Here is a 16424-nt window from a genome sequence, read left to right as displayed (position 1 = left end):
GTAAGTTTCTCCTGTTTAGATTCACTGGGATTCTTGAATCTGAAGATTTGTACATTTCACTATATTTTAGACATTTTTAGTCATATCTTTAAAATGTTTTTGAGCATGGGTTCTTTCGCTTCTTCTAGGACTCCAGTGACTAAAATATTAGATATTTTGGTAATTAGTGTAAGTTCTTGAGGGTCTGTTACTTTTTTTTTTCCCAGTTTGTTTTTCAGCTAGGAAAATATCAGTAGATCTGTGTTCAAGTTTACTTGTTCTTTTCTTTACCATTTCCAATCTGCTATTGAGCCTTTACAGTAAATTTAAATTTTGGTTATTGGTTTTTACATTTCTAAAATTTCTATCTAGTTCTTTTTTTAAAACTTCTGTTATTGCTGAGTTTTTTTCATTTTTTCTTCTTTTTTTCTAGAATATTTTCCTTTATTGGAACATTTTTATAATAGCTGAAATGAAGCCTTTGTCCAATAATTCCAATATCTGTGTTATTTCAGTGTTGGCATCTGTTGATTGTCTTTTGCCATGCAAGTTGAAGTATTAGTAGTTCTTTATATGCTGGATAATTTCAGGTTGTATTCTGGATATTTTGAATGTAATATTATGAGTCTCTTGGTCTTGTTTAAATCCTATGGAGAACGTTGATATTTTTGTTTAACAGGCAACCGACCCAAGTAGTATAGATCACAAGTTCTGACCAGTCTTCTGTAGGTTGTGGTTTCAATATCAGTTTTATTTTCAAAGCCTTTGCCATACTATTCTGATATGTCCCATGTATATACCATTCATTCAATGGCCAATCTGGGACATAGCTCTTAGTTCAGTTCTTGTAGTCTTTGTTATGCTGTTTAACATCTGATCCATTCATGTGCAATTTGGGGGTGAGTCCAGGAGTTCATAAATAATTTTGTGGTGTTACTTTTTGAAGCTCCTTCCTGACTCCAGAACTTTTCAGTTTCCTGATGTTTACATTGCTCGTTTTCTGGCTAGAAAGCTGGAACTTTATTTAATCTCCTTTTTTGCCCATTTCTCATTACTGCATCTGCATCTGAGGTCCATTGTTAGGCAGAGAGAGAAAAGAGCAATGGAGTTTTGCCCCATTCTCTCTGGTTTTGACTTTCCTTACTCCCTGAGCTTATCTAAAATACATTCCCTCTCATTAAAAACTTTAATTTTTTTTTTTTTTTTTGGAAAGAGTTTGAAAGAGGAAGTCTTTTTGCTAAAAGCTGGCACTTTTTTCATTTGAATCAAAGCCTGTAGTTTTACCTGTTACCAAAGAAGCAAATGGTAGGCCCAATTGTTCTGGGTAAGTATCATGTACTGAGAGAATTCTTTGTAGGATACGAGATCTGAAATTAACTGTAAAATGAGGGATCAGAAAATAGGAGGTGCAGAAAGAAGGGTACAAAAGATAAATGGCTAGTGAATCTAGCAGTTACTGCCTCTCCCACACTGACCTAATGTTGAAGTGAAAGTATACCCTTGGGATCCGTGGGTGGCGCAGCGGTTTGGCGCCTGCCTTTGGCCCAGGGCACGATCCTGGAGACCCCGGATCGAATCCCATGTTGGGCTCCCAGTGCATGGAGCCTGCTTCTCCCTCTGCCTGTGTCTCTGCCTCTCTCTCTCTGTGTGACTATCATAAATAATAAATAAAAAATTTAAAAAAAAAGAAAGGTATTAAAAAAAAAAGTATACCCTTAGCCCTGAACAAAGATAAGTTCATATATTTTTGAGTCCTGTTAGGTTCTTGAGTTTATAAATTCCAAGTCCTACAATAGCTTTCCTGTATAGGTCTTAAAGCTGTTCAAAATAACATTTCTGCCCACAGTAGGCCAATAATTTAAAGATCACATTTTAATATTCCAGGACTTTTGGCCATACTCTTTTTTTTTAATTTTCTAGGTTTAAGGGATTATCATTTTATTTAATTTCATATTTTATTTAAATTCAACTAACTAACATATAATGTATTATTGGTTTCAGAGGTAAAGGTTAATGATTCATCAGTCTTACATAATACCCAGTTCTCATTACATCACATGCCCTTCTTAATGTCCATTACCCAGTTACCCTATTCTGCCCCCTCACCTCCAGCAACCCTCAGTTTGTTTCCTATGATTAAGAGTCTCTTATGGTTTGTCTTCCTCTCTGATTTCATCTTGTTTTACTTTTTTCTCTTCCCCTATGATCTTCTGTTTTGTTTTTTAAATTCCACATATGAGTGGGATCATATGATAATTCTTTCTCTGATTAGCATATTTTTCTTAGCATAATTTCTAATTCCATCCACATTGTTGCAAATGGCAAGATTTTTTTTTTGATGACTGAATAGTGTGTGTGTGTGTGTGTGTGTGTGTGTGTGTATACATATATACCACATCATATATACACACACACACACACACACACACCACATCTTCTTTATCCATTCATCTTTGAATGAACATCTGGGGTCTTTCCATAGTTTGACTATCATGGACATTGTTGTATGAACATTGGGGTGCAGGTGCCCCTTTGAATCACTACATTTGTGTCTTTAGGGTAAATACCTAGTAGTGAAATTGCTGGGTTATAGGGTAGCTCTATTTTCAACTTTTTGAGGAACCTCTATACTGTTTTCCAGATTTGCTGCACCAGCTTACATTCCCATCAACAGTGTATGAGTGTTCTCCTTTCTTTGCATTCTTGCCAACACCTGTCATTTTCTGACTTGTTAATTTTAGCCATTCTGACTGATATGTGTTGGTATCTCATCATGGTTTTGATTTATATTTCGCTGATGCCAAGTGATGTTGAATATTTTTTCATGTATCTGTTGGTCATTTGTATGTCTTCTTTGGAGAAATGTCTGTTCATGTCATCTGTTGGTCATTTGTATGTCTTCTTTGGAGAAATGTCTGTTCATGTCTTCTGCCCATTTCTTTATTGGATTATTTGTTTTTTGGGTGTTGAGTCTGGTCAGTTTTTTTTTAAGACTTTATTTATTCATGAGAGACATAGAGAGAGAGAGAGAGAGAGAGAGAGAGGCAGAGACAGAGGACGTGGGACTCGATCCTGGGTCTCCAGGATCAGGCCCTGGACTGGAGGCGGCACTAAACTGCTGAGTCACCTGGGCTGCCCTGGTAAGTTTTTTATAGATTTTGGATACTAGTTTTTTATCTGATGTGTCATTTGCAGATATCTTCTCCCATTTTGTCAGTTGTCTTTTGGTTTTGTTGACTGTTTCCTTTGCTGCTCAAAAGCTTTTTCTCGATGAAATCCCATGAGTTAATTTTTGTCTTTGTTTCATTTGCCTTTGGAGATGTGTCTAGTAAGAAGTTGCTGCAGCTGAGGTCACAGAGGGTTGCTGCCTGTGTTCCCCTTCTGGGTTTTGATGGATTCCTGTCTCAGATTTAGGTCTTTTATCCATTTTGAATCCTTTTTTGTGTATAGTGTGAGGAAATGGTCCAGTTTCATTCTTCTGCATGTGGCTGTCCAATTTTCCCAACACTATTTGTTGAAGAGATTTTTTTCCATTGGATATTCTTTCTGCTTTGTAAAACATTAGTTGACCATAGAGTTGAGCATCCATTTCTGGGTTCCCTATTCTGTTTCACTGAACTAGGTGTCTGTTTTTGTGTCAGTACCATACTGCCTTGATGATTACAGCTTTGTAATGAAGCTTGAAGTCCAGAATTGTGATGCCACCAGTTTTGGTTTTCTTTTTCAATATTCCTTTGGCTACTCAGAGTCTTTTCTGGTTCCATACAAATTTTAGAATTCTTTTGTCCAACTCTGAAATAAGTTGATGATATTTTGATAGGGATTGCTTTGAATGTATAGATTGCTCTAAGTAGCATAGACATTTTAACAATATTTGTTCTTCCAGTTCATGAGCATGGAATGTTTTTCCATTTCTTTGTATCTCCCTCAATTTCTTTCATGAGTATTCTATAGTTTCCCGAGTATAGATCATTAGCTTCTTTGGTTAGGTTGATTCCTAGATATCTTATGGTTTTGGGTACAATTGTAAATGGGATTGACTCCTTAATTTCTCTTTCTTCTGTCTCATTGTTAGTGTATAGATTTCTGTGCATTGATTTTATAACCTGCCACTTTGCTGAATTCCTGTATGAGGTCTAGCAATTTTTGGGTGGAGTCTTTTGGGTTTTCCATATAGAGTATCATGTCATCTGCAAAGAGTTTGACTTTGCTGATTTGGGTCCTCTTTATTTCTTTTTGTTGTCTGATTGCTGAGGCTAGGACTTACATATAGTACAGTGTTGAGCAGCAGTGGTGATAGTGGACATCCCTGCTGTGTTCCTGACCTTAGGGGAAAAAGCTCTCAGTTTTTCCCACTGAGAATGATATTTGCTGTAAGCTTTTTGTATATGGCTTTTATGATGTTGAGATATGTTCTTTCCATCCCTACACTGAAAACTTTCAATCAAGAAAGTATGCTGCACTTTGTCAGATGCTTTTTCTGCATCTATCGAGAGGATCGTATGGTTCTTGTCCTTTTTTTTATTAATGTAGTGTATCACATTTTTGATTTGCAGATGTTGAACCACCCTTGTAGCCCAGGTATAAATCCCATTTGATCATAGTGAATAATCCTTTTAATATACTGTCGGATCCTATTGGATAGTATTTTGGTGAGAATTTTTGCATCCATGTTCATCAGGGATATTAGTCTGTAATTCTTTTGAGGCGGGATCTTTGTCTAGTTTTGAGATCAATGTCATGCTGGCCTCGTAGAAAGAGTTTGGAAGTTTTCCTTCCATTTTTATTTTTTGAAACAGCTTCAGAAGAATAGGTATTAATTCTTCTTTAAATGTTTGGTAGAATTCCCCTAGGAAACCATCTGGCCCTCACCTCTTTTTTGTTGGGAGATTTTTGATTCCTGATTATCTCAATTTCTTTGCTGGTTATGAATCTATTCAGGCTTTCTATTTCTTCCTGTTCCAGTTTTGGTAGTTTAGTCATCTCTAGGAATGTATCCATTTCTTCTAGATTGCCTAATTTGTGGGCATATAGTTGCTCATATGTTCTTCTAATTGTTTGTAGTGCTCTCTCCTCTTTCATTCATTATTTTATTTATTTGAGTCCTTTCTCTTTTATTTTTGATCAGTCTGTTGGCCATAACTCTTAACACTTTTCCAAGGTGAAAACACAGAGGAATCTCATTCAGGGATATATCAAACCTCTAAATATCTAGTTTTATGAAAATAAAACATTTAATAAGTATCATTCATTTTTTACTATGAATTGGATACTTAAAACCATGTGTCTGGTTATCAGAATAAAAATAAAATGGTTTTTAATAATAAACAAAATCTCCCAAGTAATACATAAAAATGATGTCATTGAAATCTGAAAACTCTCCTTAACAGTTTATGTTTATACAAGGATGTCTTGCTGATGTCTGATGTAAGGAAAAACAGAAAACCTCTTAGAGAAAATTAGCTACTTGAACCTGGGCTGTTGAAAATGCATTTAGCAAGTCTGAAAATTTTGGCAGAATGTCACATCATCTAAATGGGAGAGATAAACTTGAGGTGTAAGGGATATGAAATACAGTTTGCATTCTTGATTCTCCAGACAGTAGATTTTGGAAGGTGATAAGTTAAAGCTTTTGTGGGAAAATGGTAAATTAATTTTGAAGCTGCCAGTGATATATCCTGGCTGGACTAAAATCAAGGCATTTTCATTAGTCTAAGTGACCTAAAAGCAATTGACATGGGACTCTTTTATTTTGCTTTTTTTTTTTTTTTAAAGATTTATTCACTTATTCACGAGAGACACACACACACAAAGAGAGAGAGAGAGAGAGAGAGAGAGAGAGAGAGAGAGAGGCAGAGACACAGGCAGAGGGAGAAGCATGTTCCCCTAAAGGAGCCCGATGGCTCCCAGATCCCAGGATCATGCCCTGAGCTGAAGGCAGACACTCAACCACTAAGCCACCCAGGCGTCCCTTATTTTGCTTTTAAGATTCAATTTCCACATTGTTATTTTATCAAGAATTTTCCTTGGGGAAAATTGGGGATCTTACAGTTGAGTAAGATCTTACAGATCTTACAGTTGAGTTGGGATCTTACACATTCAAAAAGGCTCATCTTTGCAGCAATGAGAAAAAAATATCTTGAGCATCAGTAACATAAAAATAAATAATGTTTAGCTAAAGAATAAAGAATTATAAACAAGGTACCTCTTTAAAGAATTCCTCTACTTTCTTCATAATTCTCGTATGTGATAAACAGTGTACATGAGAGTAAAAATGCTCTGAGCATTTCTAAGTATGAAAAGCAATTTGTGCAAAAGATAAGAAAACTGCTTGTAGCCAATCTATATATTATCAATAGATAAATGGTTGAGGATAGACATTATTCTATTACCACTGATTGCAAGAATTTATGATATTCACTTAGCTGGTGCCAAATTTGCCAGATTTTGCCATATAAATATCTCAAGGGGCAATACTAGGTCAGTGGTCAAGAGTTTGGGCTCTACTTAGAGTCAGACTTTTCTAGGTGTTATTCCTGGCTTCACTATTACTAGCTTTGTGATTTTAGGTTGACTGTTTGTTTTCTCTTAAGCTTCATTTATCCCATCACAAAATGGAATTAATAGTGTACATTTCATAGGATTGTTGTGAGTATTAAATCATCTCATATAAAATCCTTAGCATAAGTATTAGCAAAATCATTTGGTAAACACCCCATAAATGTTAGCCACTGAAATGACCTGGAGATTCTACAGAACAAGTAATTCAGTGAAAGCTCTTTCCATGAAAATTGTCTTATGAAAGACTCTTACCTTAGGTATATATAATTCAATCCAGCAAGTTTAGGATTGCTGGTCTTACATGTTTCAAAATCTGGTGTATAATAAATGGATTTTTATTATAATTTAAATTTTTTTCAAATTATATTTATAAAATTAAGTGCCATTTAAACATTTACAGAAGGGACACCTGGGTGGCTCAGCAGTTGAGCATCTGCCTTTGGCTCAAGGAGTGGTCCCAGGGTCCAGGGATCAAGTACCACATCGGGCTCCCTGTGAGGAGACTGCTTCTCCCTCTGCCTATGTCTCTGCCTCTCTCTGTGTGTTTCTCATGAATAAATAAATAAATAAAAATCTTAAAAAAATAAACATTTACAGAAATGGATGTATGCCTGTGAACTCTCAGGTTTCTTAAGAACAGAGTTTGTAAAAAAAGAAAAGAAAGAAAGAAAGAAAGAAAGAAAGAAAGAAAGAAAGAAAGAAAGAAGAAAGAAAGAGAAAAGGAATTCAGTCTGTAAACCTGAGTTATACTGAATCTTTTTCCCTTTTGCATATAGATTCATATACAAAATTTAGTAACAATCCATTCTGCCTACTCCAGAATCAGAATATTTACTTTATTCTTCTGAAACTATTGTACCTTCAGATGGAGGACTTAAAATAAAATCTTTTTGAACTGATTTAGAATCTTTTGAATTAACTTTATTTGTGCCATTGAATATGGCAATCATCTATATTTTTGTTATGTACACTAAGATGATAGGACAAAATGAGATGTTTATAAGAGTTCCATGACTTAGTGAAAATGATCAAGAAAAGATTGAGCATTGGCTTCTACTAATAAACTTCTAGGACAAAGAAAGGGTAGGTTGATGCTTTATGACTACTAGAATGCTTGGTGATAATGATGCTCAATACATACTTTCTGAATAATTGAATTCAGTTCAGTTTGTCTGTACTTGCCTTTTCTCCCCAGCACCAAGAACATACACCCCTCTGTTTATCCTTCAAGACTCAGTTCAGTTCATATCTTATTCTTGGAAAATTTGCCACAGTGTTGATCTTCTACAAAAAGTGTGGTAGGTATCCTTTGTAGCAGTTTCATAGAAGTTCTTTTTACTCCATTTAGGTGAAGGCATACAGCATATCACTGACTCCCCCTGCCCCCGGTCTGTATAGTGCTCAATATGTTGTAGTATCCCAGTATTTATATGTTTTTTCATTGTACTTAAGTGATTCAAATGTGTGACTTGAAGCCTCTGATTCTACAGATGCTTTGTTAATCATTTTTGTGAATCAGAGCTGGCATTTCTAGTTTTATAATTGAGAAATGAATTTATAGATGAGATGCTTTCAGTATAAAAGATGCAGTATTTTTATTCCATCAAGTTTTGCCATGCTTCTGTAAATATGTCTCAAGACTCCCCTGAAGTCTGGGATTTGTGATCTTCAGCTGTCACTAGAGTGTTATTTTCAACTTAGAATGAGTAGCAGAAATTTTACTTTACTTCATTAACTTTGAAACCTAGAGGACTTAGTGTATGTTTACTAAAAAGGTTTTCAATGTCAACTAGAGGGCCGTGAGAGGCTCTGGGCTCTATTTTCCATAATTACTCAATTATTTATCTCCCCTCTCTGTGTTCTCCTATGAGAATAATAAACTATTGTTTAACTCATTGGAACTCAGTGCAAGTTGGAAGAGTTTTCATTTCATAACAAGCAACAATTTAGTGAATGTAATAATTAGATGATGAGAACTGCTTCTTCAGGAAAGGGGTAAGAAAGAGGCATGAATGAGGCCAAGAGGACCACTCTGGCAAAGAGAGGAGATTTTTTTAGCAATGAATATAGGGTATACTGAGGTTTTATTCTTATGCATGGAGCCCAAATTCCCTGGAAAAGGATTTGGCCTGTACAAACTATGGTGCCTAAACACAAATGTATCATAGAAGCATGGGCTGGAAGATTCTATTTGGACCTATTCAGTGGGTTGTTCTTGTTGTCCATCCCACAAATTATCTTCTCCCTACTAATTACTTCATTTCCAGATGCTACAAATGAACACTGCTGCTGTGTGCATGACTAAAAAAATAAGTGGAAGACAAAAGCAAAGTAAGACTAATGATAGATTTTTTACACTTAAGCAAACTCCTGAAGGTTTGGATTCTAAAGAGACCCACAGTAGGAATACTTCCTGAGCTCCTGTTACAGACATGTGAACAGCTGTTCTGGACCTTCTCTTCTGTAAAAATCCTCATTGTTGCTTGGTCTCTGCAAGTAGAAGGCAAATTGCTCAGCTTGCTTTGAATATGAAAGAGAAATTAATTGTAGTTGGGTTTGACTTGACAAGGATCGAGGTCAGAATTTTTAGAATATTCTCTCAAATATTCCAAATATTCCTACCTTTCTAAAATATCAATAGTTGTAGACATTTCTGAAATCATGAAGTAAAATAAACCAGGCAATTTTGGGAAGATATCCTGGGGGTCCGAGGCAGTGGGCAGCTGTTTTATTTTGTCCTATAAGAAGCAAAGTCTGTGTTGTTGAATAAGCCACCCTATCAAGGCAGCCACAATGCATGAGAAATCTTCATTGAGAATTTGGAAGGAAATACACAAAATGGGTTAGACTTAGAAAAACTTTAAACACTTTCTGGTCATCTTTCTCATTTTATTGGTGTACAAAATATCAGTTAAAGATTACTACCTGGGGCAGCCCTGGTGGCCCAGCAGTTTAGCACTGCCTTCGGCCCAGGGTGTGATCCTGGAGACCTGGGGTCGAGTCCCACATTGGGCTCCCTGCATGGAGCCTGCTTCGCCCTCTGCCTGTATCTCTGCCTCTCTCTCTCTGTCATGAATAAATAAATAAAATCTAAAAAGAGAGAGAGAGAGAGAGAGAGAAAAAACAAAACAAAAAGATTACTACCTTGATTGTTCATCAAAAAAGGAGGAGCCAGAAATGGTTGACTTGAAGTCTATAACAATGGCTAGTGAAGTGATTTTATTGTTGGATTCTGCTCCATTGACTCTTCTGAGCATTTCACAGAAGAAAGAGCATGGTGTGTGAAGTTCAAAAGAAGGTGGATAGTTCCTTGCTTTCTATTACGAGCATGATATTTTATCTCTGAGCTTTCTTCCTCTGTTACTATAGGGTAATAATGATAACACATACTATTCAGGGTTGTTTTGGTTGTGAGGATCGACTGAGGCAATGCAGAGCTTAGGATATGGCAAAATTGGAAGGCTTTCTCAGATTTTAGATCCTTTCTTTCTCAGTCCTTATCAGTTCCTTTTAAAGTCATCTGGCATTTGAGATTCAGAGACCTGGATGGGCCTAATATGATCTTGATTTTCTTCCATTTAGGTGTTTGTTTGCACATAGATGTGCAGATAGAGTTTAGGGGAGGAGAGTTCAAGGTATCTAGGTCAGAGCCCTGGCTTTAGAAATGGACTTTGAAGTAAATGTCAGTGAATGAAAGATTCACTTTGCATAGTGCCATTTCAAAAGAGACTGTAGAGTTTCATCCCCTCATGGGAGCCCACTGTATGGGCATGATGCAAGTTAGAACAGGCACAAATATTTTATGGCTTTTCTTCAGTCTTGTTCATTTAGAGGTAATCATTGCAGCTCTCACAAAGGCCAAAAAATGATCACATAAACGCTCCTTACTTGGGAGATTGGTATTCTTACTGGCAAAAACTTCTAATTTCTCAGGACTGCATGAAATTGTTAATCAATTAACAATTGTGAGTCTCTGCATATAGTTTCTTCATAACTCCTACCAAGCCAGTTCAACTTCCTCCTATTCCATTAGTCAAGACTACCGTCATCTCCTTTTTTTTTTTTTTGTCATCTCCTTTTTTAATTTTTTTTCCTTTGCACAGTTGTGTGTTTTCCAAAGGTTTAACCACAGTTGCATAAATATTTTTCCTGTTATGAATCTAAAGCTGACTGTAGGGAAATAAGATAATTTAGTCAACCAGATTTTCTATTTGGGAGTAGAAAGGATTCAGTGGAGCTTCCATAGGGTGGGACAATATCCTCTTGAGAAAACATCAGTCACACTAGTGCAGATTACACTAAGCAGTGCTACTGATGACTGAAATTAGAAAATCTCCATGATTCACCAAACTTGAACAATTGCCTAAAATATAGCGCTACATGTATTGCTTATCCATTTAAAAAGCCAGTTGATGGGATCCCTGGGTGGCGCAGTGGTTTAGCGCCTGCCTTTGGCCCAGGGCGCGATCCTGGAGACCCGGGATAGAGTCCCACGTCGGGCTTCCTGCATGGAGCCTGCTTCTCCCTCTGCCTATGTCTCTGCCTCTCTCTCTCTGTGTGACTATCATAAATAAATAAACAATTTTTTTAAAAAAGCCAGTTGAAAGAGTCCCAAAAGGTTTGCTTAGGCAGAAAAGACCTCCAGATTTCCAGAATTGGCAAAACAGCTATAGTTGGGGATAGAGGGTATCAGATACTTCTCACTGTAAAGGTGTGTGCTTGATTCTCCTACCAGTTCTTTAAATTTTCTGTGATAGTTCCATTAAATTAATTAAGTTTACTTCATACAACCCACACCCTGGTCAAGAACTAAAGCAAAATATTTTCTTTCTTTTTTTTTCTTGTTTTCTTTCTTCTTTCTTCTTTCCTTCCTTCTTCCTTTCCTTTCATTCTGTCTTTCTCTCTCTCTCCATGGTATTATTCTCGGCCTTCATTATAGCTATTATTTTTCCTTTTTCATTTATTTTTTTCCCTTCCTCCCTATCTTGTTGCTGCTTAGATTTTTTTGATACTACTTTTATAGAATTGGGTTGATGACAATTTTCAGTTTAGCCAAAGGATATCATTAATCCCTGCTCAACTTCCATTTTATATATATATTTTTCATATAATTTCTTTATTCCCTGTATTGCCCATTTCCAAATCTGTTTTCCCTACCATAGGCACCTATTCTTTTGTTTTAATGTGAGTCATTACAAACCACCTTTTTTGTGTATTTATTTGCGGATATGTATAGCCATAAGCAATATGTATTATTGTTTTAGGTATGTGCTTTCAGTTTACACAAATGGTCTTACTTGATATATTCTGTTACTTTTTTTCACTCAACATTATGTTTTTGAAATCTATATGTCAATATATGTAAAACAAGTTCATTCTTTTTAATTATATGTATTTTATCTCTTTGCCCTATTAATGGATATTTAGTTTGTTTTTAACTAGCTGCAGTGGTGAACATCCTTTCTATATGTCTTTACCAGCAGAAGTTTTTATTGGGGTTGGGAGACATTGTGGTTATAAGATTATAATCACTAGGTTCAGAGTAAATCCATAGTCATTTTTGTATTTATTTCCAATTTTCTCTTCACTATTGCTATTCCAGCATACGTGCCTGCATGAAGATTTTTACTTCCCTACATCTTAGTTTTAACTTTGATACTTCTCAGCATTTTATTTTTGTCAAAATTGTGGGTAGAAAGTACTATTTCATTGTTGTTTTAGTTTAATATTTCTCTGGCAATAAGGATGAGTACTTCATTATTTGTACATCTGGCATTTAGTTTTTCTGTCTATAGATTGCATATTTATAGTCTCTGCCAATTTTACTATTGGGTTTCTCATTTTATTCTTGCTCATTTGCTGGAGATCCTTATAATTTCTATACATTTTTTTTTGCAAAATGCAAATCTTTTGTCTGGGTCTGTCAACAGATGTAATAAAATCCATCAAACTTCTCCTTCATAGTTTGTGCTTTTATATCTTACTTAAAATCCTTCCCTGGAGGCACCAGAGTTGCTCAGTGGTTGAGCATCTGCCCTTGGCTCAGGTCATGATCCCCGGGTCCTGGGATCAAGTCCCACATCAGGCTTCCTTTAGGGAGTCTGCTTCTCCCTCTGCCTATGTCTCTGTCTCTCTCTGGGTCTCTCATGAATAAAAAAATAAATTAAAAAAATAAAAAATAAATAAAAAAACTTTCCCTGATACTGCGTGTTTGCAGTATTCTTTTACATTTTTAAAAATAGTATTAAATATTATCTTTAATACTCAGTATAATACTGGAGCTCATATTGCAATAGAAAAATCAGAGTAAGTATGAAGGGTAGAAACAGAGTTGATGTAATTATTTATGTAAAATATTTATAAGAATAAGAAAATTATTAGAAGTAAAAATTTAGCAAGATGGCTGGATACAAAATCAGCCAATATTAAAAATGGATTTAGCATTAGAAAATTAATTTAATTCATATGTTAACAGAATAAAGGAAACTAATCATATAACAATCTTGATAGATGTAGAAAAATTATTTGATAAATTCAACAATTTAACATAATATAAAAATGTTTATAATAAAACCCCACAAAATTAATCTGAAATAGTGGCACATTACATCCTAAAATATCAATAGCTTTCCCCTTTACCAGTAATCATTAAACAGAAAATACAAAACCAAAGTACCAATGGTAATAAGCCTAACAAAAATGGGTAATACTTTTACAGATAAATAGTTAAACACGCTTCTAGGGAAACCCAAAAAAGATCTGAATGAATGGAGAGATGTACTGTATTTCTGAATGGAAAGACAGCATCGTAAAGGTAATGTTTCTTCCCAATCCAACATATAAATTTAATGCTATCCAAATAAAATTCCAAGGTATAGGATTTAGATAGTAAATATCTAAAACCATCTGAAGAGTAAAGATGAGAAACTACCCTTAAGATATAAAGGTTTATATCAAATATGTAATAATTAAATCATTCTAGTATTAGCATAGGAACAAATAGACTATCATAATAGAATAGACATTCTGAAACCATGCCTGTGTACACATGAGAAGTTGATCACGACTGATTAGCTACTGAAAACAGTTATGAAATAATTATTTTAAAAATAATGTTGACATATAATAATAACAAAAACAACCACCAATATTTATCGGATGCTTGCTGTGTTCCAGCACTGCTCCAAATGTTGAAATACATATAGATTCAGGCTTATAACAATCAAGTGAAATAGGTGATATCTATAGCATCATTTTACAAATGATAAAACTGAGGCACAGGCACAGAGGGATTAGATAAATTGATAATTCCCAAGTGGGGATTTCATCCTAGGCAGTTTAGATTCAGTGTCCATTCTCTTAACCACTATTCTAGACAGCTATCTCAGATCTACATTGGTTCATTCTAAACAGAAAAATAAAATTAGGTCCTTACTTTAAACTGTGCACACACACAAAAATGATCTCTGGATGAATTATTTCCTTTTTAAAACATTTATAACAATCTATTATTTCTTGTCACTAGTATCAGGAGTGTGGTGACTAACTCTCCTAATATGCATCTAAAAACTCTGAATGTTTTAGAATATCTTATTTACATCAGGATGTTCACTTTTGTTTTGTTTTCCCATTTCTTGTGCTTAGTACCTGACAGAAGAAACAGATTTGCTCTATGAAGAATTGTAGCTATTACATTACAGGAAGAATATAAAGAAAAAAGTGATAGACAATGAATGCTCTACATCAGAATAGAACTTGCTATCTAGAAACAGTGTATACTACTGGGACAGATAAAAAGAACTCCTGAAAAAGGGAATTTTTGACACAGAATCTTGAGCCATACGTTCATAGAAACTCTTGAGGGTATATTAACCAAATGTCAGGATGCTTCCTGAATATGAATTTTGGGAAAAGCAACAAAGTACTCTCTTAGTGATATAGAGTCTGGAAATAAAGGTGTAGACCTAGAAATCCATAAATTCATCTTTACTTCACAACCAGAATAAAGTGGATACTCATGGGTTTAAATGCCAGCATAGAAATGGATAAACTTTCAGTTTATCTATCTAAAATTTTACTTCTGTTTGTGTTATATTAACTGATGTATTAAAAATGTCTAATACAGTTAATGTCTAAACTCTGGAATTATGTCATTTCTTCATCTCTTTCACATTTACCTCCATTGATTTTCATTCAGTATCTTAATGTAACCTCTCCCTCTACCCTCAGGGCATGGTTGGAGTTTACATAAGCAGGATACAGACAGGAATTTCAATGTTTCTTTTTATCTCTCACAAAAATTTAAGGGAGTCCAAGAACATAAACTACAATGATTATTGTATCTTCTTTAGTATCTGTTATTTCCAAAATCCTGAGACACTTGGCCCTCATGTGTTACAAACAGCTGTTATCTGTGTCATTCTGTATTGAGTATTGTGAAGTCATACATATTTGCTCCTGACACATGTCTTCTCTCTCACATTAAGTCCTGTGATGAATGGAACATTTCTTCCATGATAATTTCTTTTCTTAACAATCCATTACATAACTTTCTCTCCAATAGGGAGAGAAGGAACTAATTTTACAAAGTAGGTGTGCAAAAAAAAAAACAAAAAACAAAAAACAAAAAGCAAAGTAGGTGTGCAGAGGGTGGGAACCGTGGATCTATATATGTAAGTTACATGGGCATATGTATGTCAATGCTTTTTCTCCTAAGTCCACCAAAGAGTTAACATTTCTGCCACCCTACTTCCTAGATAAAAACTGTCAAAAAAGAGAGAGTAAAAGTAAGAGCCTGGAAACACACCTAAAATCCCTTAGAAGGAAACTAAATATTTTTGTCTTGCCATTTGGGAAACATGATTCTTTTTTAATTATTTTTTTAAAAAAATTTGCTTCCTATAAACACTAGTAATATTTAGTCCTATACTACAGCCAATTTTGAGGTCTTAGATCTACCAGACTTCTAGTCTCTATGTTGTACCTGAAAATCATACTGGGAAATAAGAAGCTGGGAATTCAACTAGATGAAAGGAGGAAATATTTGTTTCCAAGCTCTATTCACCTTATTTTGTGTGTGTATGTGAAGGATTTCCATATTGCTTAGTTTTAATGGGTTTCAGTAGAACTATAGAAAAAAAAAGTGGAAAAGAACTATGGCTTTCAAAAAATTGGGATCAAAGTGCAATTGGCATGCCTGATTATAAGAAGTTAGTTTCAAATACTTAATTACCCAATTTCCAACCTCCTGTCAGTATCTTGGAACTGTGAAGGTGAAGAATGTGAATTTCAACCTGCCCTTGCAGATATCTGCTTAAAGTTAGTATCACTTCTTTGAAGAACAGAATTTGACTTTTATCATAGTGATGTTAATAACTTTAAAGTGTTATACTCCATAGTTATCAAGATACACCAAATAACAGGTGACCAAGAGACTAAGTAGCCATCAGTTTTGAAGAGTTTTAAGGAATAATTTAGTGTGATTAATTATACTAGACCACCCAAGCTGAGATTGTGATTCTGAGTATGGTCTTATTAGAGGGGCCTTCTACGATTATCTTGTTACTACATATTTAGTAAGTGCTTTCTGTAAATCTGCCAAATCCCATGTACCAACTTCCTCAATAAAACCAAGCATTTATGCCTGTCATCACTGTAAATGCCAGGGAACCACAGAATATCACGAGGAGTTATTTCACTCATGTTTTCTGTCAACAAAATCACAATATCAGTGTTAACGGCATTTGTCATTTAAGCTTTTTTTTTTTCTTCTTCTTCCTCCTAAAGGAGAACACTGTAATGAACCATTTGGGGAATTTGGATTCTAGAAACACTATTCTTAGAATTCTGGGTTATCCCAAGTGGTTGATCTGATTTTTTACTGT

Source organism: Vulpes lagopus, chromosome 9 (genome assembly GCF_018345385.1).
Source record: "Vulpes lagopus strain Blue_001 chromosome 9, ASM1834538v1, whole genome shotgun sequence".
Taxonomy (NCBI): domain Eukaryota; kingdom Metazoa; phylum Chordata; class Mammalia; order Carnivora; family Canidae; genus Vulpes; species Vulpes lagopus.
Note: the sequence above shows the minus strand (reverse complement) of the source record.